Consider the following 12,481-nt stretch of genomic DNA (forward strand, 5'->3'; position numbering starts at 1 on the left):
CTTTACATCTCTAATTCCCCTTCTGCTACCTGCTGGAGAAAATATTCTACTTTTAAAAGCTAATGTGATTACATTGGGCCAGAGTAATTACTCCAATTGTAAGGTCAACTGACTATAAACTTTATTACATTTGCCAAGTCCCTGTGGTCATGCAAAGTAACATATTCATGAATATGATATTCATTAAATTAACATTCTCAGGAATTATGGTGAAAATTTTGGGGGGGGCACTTTTTGAATTCTGCTTACCTTGTAGGAGATATTAAAATATGCTTTAGACATATTTTGCTTTAACTTTTTTCATCAGATCAGCACTACCACTTTCAGAATGAACCTGCATATTTGGGATGACTGTATTTGTAATCCGAACATTTAAGGCTTTTTTTTTTCCGGTAAAGATTTTTCTTGAGTTTACCATATTATTTGATACCATTGATAAACTCTACCTTATATAAATTCCTACTCTCTTGGTTTTCCCAAAACTATTTCCAATCTAATTGTAACTCTCTGACTGCATGTTGGTCCAATTTTCTTTGTTGTCACTTTTCATGTGCATTTTTAAATTGTTTATCTTTTCTTTCACCAGCCATGAAATGTCCAACACGCCTCTGGGAAGCAATCTTTTCTCATAGTGTATTTTCTCCTTGTTGAGTATTTGCTCTCATAGATTCCACTATTATATCTCAAGATATATTTCTAATACTGATTTCCATCTTGCTATGTACTCTTCTGCTTGTATTTCAAAGAGGCTTCTATATAATTATTTTTTCAGCCACGCAGTATGTGGGATCTTAGTTCCCCAACCAGGGACTGAACCTGGCCCCATGCATTGGACGTATAGAGTCTTAACCACTGGACCTCCAAGAAAGTCCCTAGCCTGCCATACTATTCCAGGTGAAATGCCCAAACCCTTCTCTTTCCCCCCAGTATGTTTCAGTTAGAAAACAACATACCCAGGCACCCATGCCAAAAATTTCAAATGTATTTTTTTTCCTTTCTTACACCTTCCAGTCAATTCTATCCAAAAAAATCTCCTGAATATATATCTTTTATTACTAATATTAGAAATTACATCATGAGTTAATTACCTATATATTTAAATTGTTCAAGAAATTTTCTTATCTAATTTCCTAGCCTCTACTCTAAGTTGGGGTTATACTCCATTAAACCTAGAGAATTTAGAGTTGTTGAAAAGTCAATATATCTGTAGATTACAAACAGATGAGTAACTAACTTATCATATTCTACAATGTAACAGAAAGTAGACTTTTAGTATTGCAGAAAATGCATCAAAAAATGGGCAATTATTTTGTTCTCACCCATTACATTAAATGAACTCTCATAGCAAATTAAACAACAACAAAAAACCATCAAACAGCAAGTGTTTTTTTTTAATTATAAAATTTCTAATGGTTGTTCCAAACTTTTTATGATGCGTGTCTAAAAAAAGCAAATGGTACTTAATTTTTTATTTTGTATTTTAAATTTTGTTGAAGCTGGCAAGGTGGATTCTGGGTGGTATAAAGGAAATTACTAGAACTTCATATTGGGAATATTGATAACTGACAGTTCTCAGATGAAATCCTCTCTAGGAAATGTGCTCAGCACCAGAGAGCTGCCTTGTCCAACATCTTGCTCATTTCTAGGCAACTGTCCATATCCAGTAACTGAAGGATGAGAAGCTATAGAGGCTCAGCACATTTGCCTCCAAGCAGGATGATTCTGAAGGACCATCCATATTCTAGAGTCCCTGTGATCAGCTGCGGCCTTGGCTGCAAATACATTACTGCTTTGCAGTCCAACACCCCCTCTCACTAAATCTACTACTTTCACTATACTCTAGGACTATAGGTGTTAAGAACCTTTGGCTACTATTTCAGTGACACATTAAATGTTTTAATAACCGTTAAGTAATATACTAGGGCTTCTCTCTGACCATCTTAAGATACCTGCCTGAAAGGAAATCTATTTCAATGCAATCTGCTAATTTAGTTGTTCTTATTCAATTATCATACTCATCAGAAAGAGTGCTTCTAACTTATTTTCAAGAACACTGCATAATTTACGGTTTTATTAAAAAAAAGTGTTTTGACACAAAACATGCCCAAGTTATGCATCATTTAAAATAACGGTAACCTAGACCATGCTGTCTATTTCTAAGATTTTAGTTTGTGATTTTTTGCAGAAGAATGGATTCCCTAATGCAAACTATTTAACAGAATCTCCATCTGCTTGCCCTAAGGTTTAACATCTAGAGGAAGGCAGAGTCTGCTGGGGAAATGTCCACATGTATTTCAGTTGAAAAGATAAGACTTTCTAACCTTTCGTTGTCCTTCGTGCTTGGGGAAATGGATACCACTCAACACGGCTGGCTAAAGACACAGCTGGCTGATTCTGACCTCCTGGACTCTGGCCAGCAGGCATCCAATCTATGCTCTGCAGCCAAGGGACTTGAGGTTCAGGCATCATCTCCTGCAATGCCACTTCCACCCTCATTATCTCAGGCCTCCATAATCCAACCCTAATTATCTCAAGGTTTTTTCCACCGGGAAACTTGAGTTGCATTTTCTCTATCACATCTGTGGAATCTATTTTTCACTAAAAGCTAAATGAATGCTTTGGGTTCCAATATTCATGAATTCACTAAGTATTGTCAATATTGTGTAGTTTTTAAAAATAAAGCACAATCTGTAAAGTTTGCAGTTAAGAAAAACAACAGCATTAAGCCACAACTAGCAAATGGTTTTTAGAACGTTTATACTTAGTTATCAAACAAGACTAAAAGAGAGATATAGTTACCTATAATTTTAGCAAGTTAATTTTTGATTAATATTTTCTGACTATAATAATCCCTTAAAATTGACTGGAAGAATTATTTTAAGTAAGAAAACTTGAATTGGATGCTCTAGTTTATTTTTATTTTTTCTTTTTGCAAGAAATGGGCCACTTAAAAGCATTAGATAGCTGGAGAAGCTTAGTGCACTTCATAAGACAGTAAGGTGCTATTTAATAAGTTGAAAGAAATGTGTATTTTTTGTACTGTGTTTTAAAATATTTTTGGTAACTCATACTTCCAAGACTGTTTCTGTTTCTTAAAGTATTTTCACAGTTTTTGCACTTTAGATTCCCCTCAGAAATATGTGTGTCACCTTTCCGTAAGGCAGAAAACACTAACATATGACTTTTCCTATTTTTTTCCAGTAGTGGCAGTGAAAATGAGCACTTTCTAATTACTCTTTCCCACTTTCCTCATGTGACCAACATCATCACTGAGTTACATTTCAAACTAGAATAAAGGTAATAGACTCACAGTTATTGAACCTCTTACTTTGAAATAATTAACCCTATAGTCTATCATATTATGATGCCTAAATTGATTATTTTCATCTGAATATACCAATGCTCTATCTGGTACAAAATTAGAGAAAATGGTCAATTGCTATCTCCTGCTAAATTGCTTGGAACAGGGTCATATTTGGGTAAGTTTTGTTTTCTAGGTGAAAACTCATCTTGTCCATATATTAGATAGAATTTCCTAGGAAACAGACTTGGAGTCGGAAGTGTGCGTCTAAGAATCTGGTTGAGCACTGACACCTACAGAGACATATGAAGGAAGTGGATTGGGCAAAGGGAAGATTTGAATTGTGATGTGGTCTCAATGGAGGCCTTGGCCAATCCCACAGGCAGTTCTGTTTGGATGACCCTTCAGAATATTCCTGCTTTGAGGTAGGGGATCAGGCATTTACACCCTCACACCAAGTCATTTGATGCTGAGTGTCTCAGGGAAGAAGTGGGGTTTGGGGGAGAAGCGTAAGGCAGCTGAGGACAACTTCATAGAATGAGACTCAGTAGAATGTTGTCTGTCACAAAAACACTTAGTGGCTGAATGAATGAGACTTCAGGACTGAAGGGTAAATTTTCATAGCACACTAGGGCAGTCATTACAATCCACCTTTTGCTCTTTTCAGCTCCACATACTTTGTATAATAAACTGGAAACTCTTCTCCTAAGATTTGTGTTGGTCATGTTTTCTGGGATAAATTGCAACAATAAATTTTGTGGGATAAACTTTAAGCCCACATGTGTAGCTGGTCTTGAAGCTGCACATCAAATCAATTTTCTTCTCTTTTTCACCAATTCTAGATTCCCCTCACTTTTGACAAGCAACTTCATTGTTTTAGGGACTTAAGGGGTGTGTTGACCCAAAAGCATTTCCCAGTGGAATCCAAGATGGTAGTCACCATGCCCCTCTCAACCTCCTGTACTTGTGCCTTCGACATCAAAATTGGGTAAGGGATACCCAGAGGAGGTACATAGGTGTTGCCAGGCATGGGTGCCAAGTATGCTGTTTTCTCTCCTCATGTCATAACAACATTCCAACCTTTTTCTCATGATCAAGATCAACTACTCCTGCTGAGATAGTAACATCTTTACTTGATTTTAGTTTAAAGTTTAAAGAGACTTGTTGCGTAATGTGGAGAAAGGCTTCTTCCTTAAGAAACACAGATTTCTAAAGCTAAAAAAGAGAAATAAGCAAAAATTCCCTAATTTGGTCACTGAAAGTAAGAGTAAGCAGGTTCAATGCTACTTCTAACCCTCCATTCTCAAATTCATAATTCTAGTTTTGGGTACCACAGTATTATATAAGGGTTGTTGATTTATGGAATAATTGCCTCCTGGAGGACAGTGCTCTACCCTGGTAGGGTATCATCTCCAAATTGGCACATTAGTTATACCTTCCATTAGCTGTTACATTTACATTGCTCTCTTTCACCAGTTTCTGAGTGTTGTGTGTGTGTCTGTGTGTTTGTGTGTAACAAGACCAATAGATTCCATAGTAAACTGCACACTGATACACTGCTTTGCTCTAAAGTGGGTTCTGAGGCAATGCTAATCCCATATCAGTCTGTAAATCCTCCAGTAATGGTGCTGATTGAGGCCCTACAGGCAGGAACTATACCTGGAATAAGGTTATATTTTAGTCAAGAAGAATTGCTTCCTCTTCTAATGTGAGAGGACCCCATTGTAATTAATTGCCACCAAGAGGCCAGGTGGACTCTTTACGCATGGTGCCATATCAAGGGTTCTGTATTGAAATTTTGTGCTTGCAGAAGCAGCGAGGTCTGCCTTGGTTAGTTGGAGACTATGTCTTTGGGTCTATTCATAGTCTCCATTCTGCCATACTGGGTACTCCAATTATGCACCCATTATTCCAGCACTAGAGTGGCAAATGACAGAGGCTGTCTGATGTCAAATGTCTGAGGTCTTTCTGTCCATTTTGTTGTTCAGTGCATTGTCAATGGTGCATGCCTTTTGGTGGGCATTATGATGTACTACAAAGATCATATAGAATACCCATTCCCATAGATCCACTGATATGTGTATTCCTCAGATATCCTTGACGAACATGCTAAGCCATTTACAACTGTACATGATTCTATATGTATTCTTTTATTGGTCTGCTTCTTTCCACATAAAATGAATGACTAAAGTTTTGCTTATTTAGAGAATTTCTTCTCTCCTTTAACTTTCAGGTCCACCCCTGAGCGAAGCTCTAATGAAGCAGGAGCAGGCTTTTATTGGCTTACAACCAAACACTCTCTGATCAACCCCAAATCTGAGAAAGACAGAAATTACTAAACCTAATTCAAGAAAAAAACAGAAAGTCTAAATAGACTTACATCAAGGAAAGAAAGTTAATTTGAAATTAAAATCTTCCCCCAAACATAAGGGCTCCCTCCCCCAAGAAAAGAACAACAAAAACATAAGGCCAGCCCAGATGGTTTCACTGGTGAATTTTATCAAATATTAGCCAAGTAGTCATAGAGGCTTAGATTCATGATAAAGGACATAAATTCTTCACTCTTCACAAAATGAAGAGTGTCAAAGAACTTTAAGGCCATATTTTTATATTTCTACAGTATGATTGCAACAATCTTAAATCTGCTTCTGAAAAATTCGGGAGGTATATTTATCTGCTTTGAACACAGGCTGTGGGATTGCTTCAAGGCACATTCTCAGCATTATGATCAGTATAAGTCAAAAGCTGAAGAAGATTTAGGTCTTTAAATCTCAATTATTATTAGAAAGAAAATGAAGCTTATGAATTGGTGGCTCTGTGTGGGCAAAGCTAGACAAACTTTGTTTTCTTATCCACTACATCAGGTGAAAGTAAATTTCCATTTATTATGGTGTATTTGCATTATAGTGACCACAGAGTAATCTAGAAGCTGACATACGTGAAGTAATTTATTTTTTCACACTCCAACATTAAGCTCTAAACTATAACTGCTACCTTTGGAATACTGAACTTGTAATGATAATTCATTATTTTTGCTAAAATTTTAGGTTTGCATTTGTATGCCATGAAAAAAACTGCTAATTTAATTACAGATAGTTTTACATTCTTTCTTTTCTAAAAAGTTGGTTTATACAAGAGTTTTTGGACAGATATCACTATAATAGACATGCATACACTTAATTTGGTGTCTATTGATAATGCGAGAAGTTTTCTTCTATTTCTTTACTTATACACTGGCACATTGAACAATCTAACCACTCATAGTAGAACATATTAAGAAAGATTTGTAGAGACCCCTGTATCATAGCAAAGCCCAGATAATACATTGAACTACACTGCAGATTAAATGTAAATTTCCTCTTTGTTAAATTTCTCATAGAGATACCTAAGCCAATGTGAAATTTTTTTCCATTTTGGTCAAATCCAAAATAAACTGAAATACAAAATTTTACATCTTTAATTTTGTATTCTTCCTAGACTCAGCAGAGTGAACTCAGTCATTTCCCCTGAAGGAAGAAAGAAGGAGTGACTCTCGATTCCTTCTTTGGCTACTATAGCTTTGACATTCAAAGTTCCTTCAAGAACTCACAGACTACGTAAAGTTGGATGGAACTGCTGAAGATGCTATAAATTAAACCTTCTTATGTCCCAGTTTTCTGAAGTTCCAAATAGTAAATAGGACAACTAAAAATAGCATTTGAAAAAGTTTCAAAACATAGTTGGTAATAGAGCTTGTTCCATCTCTCTTTGCTCTTGACAGTTATGTATATATATATTATTTCCATGTATGTATATATGTATGTGTGTGACTATATATGTGTGAATACACATTTCCAAATATATAATTCCATATAATTTTCGAGTCTAAGTCATTGTCCAGTATACACAACCAGTGTGTCCAAGGTGATTGGGAGGAGATATACTAACCATTTAAAACTTGTAAGAGAATTCTGAAAAGAATAAGAGAGAGAGCTAGAGTATTTCTGGTACTGCATGTCAGCTATGGGCAGTGTTTCAAGAGAAGTTAATGGGAGCTCTCCAGGGTAAAGGCTTTTAACTTTGGGGGAAAATGAACAGAGTAGGGAGTGTTTTAGTGATGTTAGTGAAAATGGCAGAGTGGTAGCTCCAAGAGTTTGCTCCACCACAGGTAAGATACCCCCGCCAAACAAAAACAAAAACAAATTTAAAAAAAGAGCAAAAGTTATCAGAACTAACTTTGGAAAATAGTCAAAGATTTATAGTAACCAAACAAGCATTGAATCAAGAATCAGTTGATTTAAAAATCTTAGGAAAGCTTTGCAGCATTTTTACTTTTGTTTCCATCTTACTCCCTGGTTCGGTAGCAATCTTGAAGACACCAGCCTGTGTGGGACCTGGTCCTCTGGTTCTGGAGGGAGCAGAGAAGACCATGCTCTTTAAGAACTGAATCTGCCTGTTTTGTCCAGTCTGGGTACTGCCCAAAGGGCTGAAGCAAGGAGCTTGCATTTGTTTCCCCTAACATGGAAGTCTCTCAGGGTAGAAAAGTAGCTATGCACAGGGCATTCTTCAAAAAAGTGAAAGGCCAAAGGATAATTTGCCGCTGCCTGGGGCAAAGATTACAACTGAGGCAAACAATAAATATGCTGAAAGCCTGTGAGGAAAACCTGGGAAAAGAGAATTTTTGGAGAATTAAGGGCATTATAGGGCACCCCTGTATAGGAACCCAGAAAGCCTTACATAGCCCAGGAAAGGATGAATGTTCAAATAATAAAACAGCAAACAAAAACAGACAGCAACAACAACAAACCAAGAACTGAGAAAGAAGACCCCGATTCTTTCTTTTTAATCTATGGGTGATCTTTAGGCTGATAGCAACAGGAAAGAAAAGCTGAGGCAGATTTGTAGATACCTTGTCTAAGTATTGAGAAAGTGCCCAAAACTGAGCCAGACTGCAAAGACTGAGAGTTTATATTTATCCATTTTTATTTTTTGTTCCATACATTCAAGAAAATCTCTATCCAAACACTGGTTGATCATAACCTAAAGGAAAAGACTTCAGAGCACATATCTGACAAATAATACAGTCTTTAAAAATTGTTAATAAAAGTTACTAAACAATCAAACAGCTACATCCCAGAGCAAGCAAGCAAGCAAGCGAAAAACAAAATCAAAACAAAACACTAAAGAGGGGAAAGAATCTGGTTTCTAGTGTTAGCACACTATAATATTTAAATGTATACTTTTCAACAACAAACTATATATAAAACATATGAAGAAACAAAAATTATGGCTCATTAACATTAGAAATGAACAGAAATTGTCCTTAAGGAAGCGCAGACGATAAACTTACTAGACAAAGACCTTAAATCAACTATCTCCTTTAAATGTCAAACAAAAAAATCGTCAACTCCACAAAGTTAAACAAAGGATTTTCATGTGACCCGGCCACTCCACTCTTAGATATAAACACAAAAGAATTGAAGACAAGTCTTCAAGCAAATACTCATACACAAACGTTTATAGCAGCACAATTTACATTAGCCAAAAGGTCGTAACATCCCAAATGTCCATCATCAGAAGAATGGATAAACAAAATGTGACAGATACATAAAATGGAATTCAGCATCCAAAAGGAATACGTGTTATAACAGGAATAAACCTTGAAAGCTTTGTGCTAAGTGAGATCAGCCAGACACAAAGGGTCACTTATTGTAGGATCTTATTTAAATCAAATACACAGAATGGGTAAATCCATAAAGACAGAGAGTAGACTGGTAGTTACCAGAGGCAGTATGGAGGGGAAAAGCAGGATTGACTTAAGGAGTAGGGGGTTTTCTTTTGCGGTGATAAAAATATTTTGGAACTTGATAGAGGTGTTGCCCAACATTCTGAATATACCAAATACCACTGAATTGTATCCTTTATAATGGTTAATTTTATTTTATGTGACTTTCTCTTTAATAAAAAATAATTAATAAAAAAATGATTGGGAGATCTCTACTACTAAGTAGGATACAGTAGGTAGTTGGAAACCAATGACTTATTGAAAAAACTAGGGAAAAAATGTCATACACGTTTACAAGCAATGTATTTTGGGACTTAACGAAGGTCCTTAGAAGTAATGGGGACTAGCTGAACTAAAACCACAAACTTTTCTGGACAGACCTGACTGTTGCTAGCTAGTTTTTCCCAAACTGGGGACACTGGTCAAATCTGGGCAGAAGCTGAAGATAAGGCTGAACTAAGGCAGAAGTCCATTGCCAGGGGGGAGAGAAACCAACAAATCTGGAAGTGTTCAGCAGGGCTGGAAGAAAACTAAAAACTGGAGGACTTTCATACCTACAGCCAGGATTACCAATGGTAATTTCCTGAGTTCTGGAGCTCAGAGGATGCTGAAGAGGGGCCAATGCTTCAAAAGGGAAGAATAAAATTTCCCACACTCATTAGGTGTTGAGAACACAAAGACTTTCTGAAGAGTGGTGCTTTACTGCAAGATCATTGTTGGGTCTCATGTCAGATATTTAGATTTTACAGTGGCGTGTGGTAGGAAGTGGAGAAATGGGAATGGGAGTGGCTTGGGAATTCTAAAGGGTAGAGCTGGATCTCCCTTCACTTCAGGTGAAGGATAATTTGTAATCAGTAAAAAGTCTAGGAAGGTGGCATCCTGGAGAGAACAGAGCAAACCAGAGTAGCTGAATTTGTTACCGGACAAGATCCTGCCTGTGACAGACCCCTCCCCATTTCCTCTGCTTTAGTTCCTCTCTGAAGTACCGAGATAATATTGATAGTATCTGATGCAGATTTCCAGGTTGTTTTACAGATGCTAAAACCTCCACCAAAGGGAAGAAATTAATGCACCCCTCCAGAGTCTGTTGGGAACCAGGAAATATTTGCAACAACTTATCGCCTTTTTACTTTACCTCACCATCAACCAATCAGAGAATTGTGCACAAACTGATCACATACCCCAGGACTCCCCTCCCTTGCCTTGCCTTTGAAAATGCTTTGCTGAAACCCATCAGGCAGTTTGGGCTTTTTGAGCATCAGCTGTCCCAGACTCATTGCATGGCGCCTTACAGTAAACCCTGCACATTCCTTCACCACAACCCGGTGTCAGTAGACTGGCTTTACTGAGTGTGGGCAACCAGACCCAAGTTTCGGTTCAGTAACAGATTTTTACTAAGGATGCAACCCGTTTGAACCCAGCTTCATATCTGATAGGATTGAGATGATCAGACCCTATTGCGACCTAACAGAGTCAAGGTCTTTGTCATTGTGATAAGCACAAAAAAAAAAAAAAAAAGAAAAGAAAGGTGTAAGAACTGGAAAAGAGTAACTGTCATTATTCACAGACTATATGATTGTGTAACCCCTAAGACTCTAAAAGACAAAAGTTAGAATCTATAAGTGAATTTTCTAGGGTTGCTGGCACAATGCCTGTATTCAAAAATACACATTTTAAAATAAACCATGGGCTGAAAGATTAAAATAATAATTAGAAAATACTTTTGAAGTCAATGATAGTGAAGATATTTATGTAAAAATTTATGAACTAAAACTACAGATGTTAATGTATAGCCATAAATGCTTGCACTAGAAAAAAAGGCCAAAATTAAATGACTTGGCTTTCACAAAATGACAAGCTGATTCTGAAACTCCTTTGGTATTTTAAACAGTAAAAAATAGACAAAGCAGTCTTAAAGAAAAACAAATGCACAAGGACTAAAATATCAAACATCAAACTGAGTAATGGAACAGAAATAAAGTTCATAAATAGACCAATATATGCATGGTTACCCAACTTATAACAAAAACAACATTCTATTACAGTGGGGAAAGGAAGGTCTTTTAATATATGGTATTGGGTAGATTAGATATAGATATGGAAAAACAAGTTGTTGTCCTACCCTCCACCCCCAACCCCCAGCAATCCTATTCCTGGGCATACACACACTGTGCAGAAAAAAAAGTATATATATATATTTTTTTTTCACACAGGTACACACACACACACACACAGTACTAAATTATCCACAGCAACTTTATTCTTAATAAATAAATAACACTACTTAAATGCTTATTTACAGTGCATAGATGAGTCAAGCTTTATTTTCTGAATGTGACACAAACCTTAACGAAAATAATCTACAATCACCTGAAACAATGTGGATGAATCACATAATAACAATATTGAAAAAAAAAAAACAAAAAAACAAAACAGATGTGAAAGACTACTGACCATGTGATTTTATTTATACAAAGTACCAAGGCAGGCAAAATCAATCTGGGCTGTTAGAAGGCAGGAAGGGGGTTACCTTTGTAAGGTAGTGTGTGGAAAGAGGCAAGAGGCAAGTTTTTGTTGTGTGTTATGTCTGTTCCTTGATTTTGATGCCAGTGTTGGGATGTGTTCAGTGTGTTAAAATTCATCAGAACTGTACATTAAGGATATGTACTCTTTTCTGTATGCGTACTATATTTCCATAAAAGGTTAAAAGTTAAAAAGTTTGATCAATTGTGCTACAAAGTGGTTTTTTCCATACTTTCAGAAACCCAAGGCTAACTAATTGCTACTCTATACATGAAGCCCAATTAAAAAATAATAAATATTGGGACTTCCCTGGTGGTGCAGTGGTTAAGAATCTGCCTGCCAATGCAGGGGACACGGGTTCAAGCCCTGGTCTGGGAAGATCCCACACGCCTCGGAGCAACTAAACCCGTGCACCACAACTACTGAGCCTGTGCTCTAGAGCCCGGGAGCCACAACTACTGAAGCCCACGCACCTAGAGCCCGTGCTCCACAACAAGAGAAGCTACCGCAATGAGAAGCCCGCGCACCACAACAAAGAGTAGCCCCCGCTTGACGCAACTAGAGAAAAGCCCGCGTGCAGCACGAAGACCCAAAGCTGCCCAAAATAAATAAATTTTTAAAAATAATAAAAAATAAATAAATATTATTTTTACCAGTTGTTCTTATCCAGGGGAGATTTAACCTCCAAAGGGACATTTGGAAATGTCTAGTCATTTTTTTCCTTCTCTCTACCACAAGGGGATGGGGGCGGGGGATACTGGTATCTGGCAGGTAGAGGCCAGCAATGTGGCTAAAAATCCTACAACGCACACAGCAGCCCCTACAAAAAAAAAAAAAAAATTATTTGACTCAAAATGCCAATGACACCAAGGTTGAGAAACCCTGACTTAAAA

This window comes from Grampus griseus (genome assembly GCF_964374135.1).
Source record: "Grampus griseus genome assembly, chromosome: 3".
Classification (NCBI taxonomy): domain Eukaryota; kingdom Metazoa; phylum Chordata; class Mammalia; order Artiodactyla; family Delphinidae; genus Grampus; species Grampus griseus.